A 3,636-nucleotide genomic window follows, 5' to 3' on the forward strand; every position below is an offset into this window, starting at 1 on the left:
TGGCCAAGAGGAAACTGTATAAGGCCTCTGGGCTCCCGTGGGGGAGGGCCCAAGAGCGGCAGGACCCCTGCCAGAGACACCGCCGGACCCTGAAGGAAACAGACCGGATAAACAGTTCTCTGCACCCAAATCCCGTGGGAGGGAGAGCTAAACCTTCAGAGAGGCGGACAAGCCTGGGAAACCAGAAGAGACTGCTCCCTGCACACACATCTCGGACGCCAGAGGAAAAAGCCAAAGACCATCTGGAACCCTGGTGCACTGAAGCTCCCGGAAGGGGCGGCACAGGTCTTCCTGGTTGCTGCCGCTGCAGAGAGCCCCTGGGCAGCACCCCACGAGCGAACCTGAGACTCGGGACCACAGGTAAGACCAAATTTTCTGCTGCAAGAAAGCTGCCTGGTGAGCTTGGGACACACGGAAGCAGAATTTCTCTAGGACCGGGCACGTTCTGTGTTTACCGGAAGTCCCACACTCGCGGATCCCGGCCCGCAGCAGCTCTCTGCTCCCAGACCCGGTGAGAGAGAGACCCAACCGCCTGGTCAGGTGGGCACTCCTGAGGCTGCAGAGCGGAAGAGACCACCAACACTGCTCACCCCTGCCCACATCCCTGGCCCAAGAGGAAACTGTATAAGGCCTCTGGGCTCCCGTGGGGGAGGGCCCAGGAGCGGCAGGACCCCTGCCAGAGACACCTCCGGACCCTGAAGGAAACAGACCGGATAAACAGTTCTCTGCACCCAAATCCCGTGGGAGGGAGAGCTAAACCTTCAGAGAGGCAGACAAGCCTGGGAAACCAGAAGAGACTGCTCCCTGCACACACATCTCGGACGCCAGAGGAAATCACCAAAGGCCATCTGGAACCCTGGTGCACTGAAGCTCCCGGAAGGGGCGGCACAGGTCTTCCTGGTTGCTGATGCTGCAGAGAGCCCGTGGGCAGCACCCCACGAGCGAACTTGAGCCTCGGGACCACAGGTAAGACCAACTTTTCTGCTGCAAGTGACCTGTCTGGTGAACTCAAGACACAGGCCCACAGGAACAGCTGAAGACCTGTAGAGAGGAAAAACTACACGCCAGAAAGCAGAACACTCTGTCCCCATAACTGACTGAAAGAGAGGAAAACAGGTCTACAGCACTCCTGACACACAGGCTTATAGGACAGTCTAGCCACTGTCAGAAATAGCAGAACAAAGTAACTCTAGAGATAATCTGATGGCAAGAGGCAAGTGCAGGAACCCAAGCAACAGAAACCAAGACTACATGGCATCATCGGAGCCCAATTCTCCCACCAAAACAAACATGGAATATCCAAACACACCAGAAAAGAAAGATCTAGTTTCAAAATCATATTTGATCATGATGCTGGAGGACTTCAAGAAAGACGTGAAGGGCTCCCTTAGAGAAAAACAGGAAAACATTAATAAACAAGTAGAAGCCTACAGAGAGGAATCTCAAAAATCCCTGAAAGAATTCCAGGAAAACATAAATAAACAAGTAGAAGCCCATATTGAGGAGACACAAAAATCCCTGAAAGAATTCCAGGAAAACACAATCAAACAGTTGAAGGAATTAAAAATGGAAATAGAAGCAATCAAGAAAGAAAACATGGAAACAATCCTGGATATAGAAAACCAAAAGAAGAGACAAAGAGCTGTAGATACAAGCTTCACCAACAGAATACAAGAGATGGAAGACAGAATTTCAGGGAACACCCATAAGGAAGGGGAGGGGGAAGGGGGATGTTTGCCCGGAAACCGGGAAAGGGAAAACACTCGAAATGTATATAAGAAATACTCAAGTTAATAAAAAAAAAAGAAATGTTAAAGTTTTCTTCCTGTTTGACTGAATTTACCCATTATTTTTGGTTGAGCAATATATTCATTTCCTGTTTAAAGCCATGTATTGTCTTCTGAAAGTTGCATTTAAGGGAATTTTCTTCTTTATCTCTTGAACTAGAACATTTTGTGCACTCTCAATTGTGACAATATTGCTCTGAATGTGTTATGCTGCCCTTACTCTTGGTTGTCATGTTTTTGGACTATTGTTTAGCCATCTGCTTAGCCATAGAGGTTTCCGGGTTAGCATTTAGAAAAACCCTATATGTTTATTCCCGAGGCAGCTGTGCTTATGAGGGTAATCATGAACTAAGAGTTGATAGTGCAGTAGGTTTTAATAATCCTTGTTTTTGAGGTCAATTGGTGGCCAACAGCAGCCTATTCAGAATATATTGCTTAGGGAAGAGTCAGTACCTGGCACAGGGCAGGTCCTTATGCTCTTAGGGTATTGTCAGAGAAATAGAGTTAGCAGTTTGACCTGGGGGTTACTTGTTTTTTATTTTTTATTTTATTTTTTGTTTGTGTTTGTTTGTTTGGTAGTTTGTTTTGGCAGGGAGGGGGTAGATATGCCTATTCTACACTGGCAAAATTATATCTACAAAAGTGTCCTCTAGGTTGAGACATGAGCACGCTCAGTTTAGCTGGTCATTTCAGAGTAGACAGAAAAAAACTGTACATTTGTTCTTGCCCTAAAGAATCATTTTATTTATTTATTTATTTATCTATTTATTTATTTTTTAGAAAGCAAATCATGGAAAGGTGGAGACTCCCTGGACTTAATGAAGGTGACCTTTGATGAAATACACAACAATGGAAATATGGAAACTGAAATGTCCAGGTAAAGTAACCAGGTAGGATCTACATTGGATGAATGGTGTCAACAACCCACCCGGAAAGTTGTTATCCAAAACTTTTCATTTTTAATAGACTATAAAACAACATAAGAACAAAGAATGTAGGAACGGTTGACCAATAATGTCACAAACATAGGATTCATCTCACTGGTAGAAATCAAATCCCAGGCACCTCTTTGTTCACTTTCAATGTATCTAAAGGTACTGAACCATAAAAGCCTGCAGATCCAGTAATATACACTCAATGATACCCTCAGTCGTCTACCAAACAGAAACATCAAAGTTAAAACACTGCAAAATATACACTGCAACAGGAACAAACAGATGTAGATATGTCCTGAGAGACAGCCAGAATACAGCAAATACATAGGCAAATGCCATCATTAAACCACTGACATGAGAACGGGACGCCTGTTGTAGGAATCATAGAAAGGACTGAGAGTTTGAAGGGGCTTCAGACCCCATATGAACAACAATGCCAACCAACCAGAGCTTTCAGGGACTAAGCCACTGCCCAAAGTCTATACATGGAATGACCCTGGGCTCCAACCTCATAGGTAGCAATGAATAGTGTAGTAAGAACACCAGTGCAAGAGGAATCCCTTGGTCTTTCCAAGACTCAACCCCCAGTGAATTTGATTTTTGGGGGGGGGAGGGTGGTAACTGGGGTAGGGCAATACCCATAAAGAAGGGGAGGGGGAGGTTGACCCAGAAACAGGGAAGGGGAATAACAATCGAAATGTAAATAAGAAATACCCAAGTTAAGAAGGATGAAAAAAAACCTGAAAAGAACATAGTCACCTAAACCTCGGGAGATAACACACCTCAAAAAATCAATATTTGTACCAGAACCTCTAAATATCCTAATTAAATTGAAGCACAAAATATCTTATAAAAATTATAGAGGCCTTTAAAGAGGAAATGAACAAGTACATACAAATATTAGTAACATGCAA

This window comes from Rattus norvegicus, chromosome Y (genome assembly GCF_021556685.1).
Source record: "Rattus norvegicus strain SHRSP/BbbUtx chromosome Y, alternate assembly SHRSP_T2T, whole genome shotgun sequence".
Classification (NCBI taxonomy): domain Eukaryota; kingdom Metazoa; phylum Chordata; class Mammalia; order Rodentia; family Muridae; genus Rattus; species Rattus norvegicus.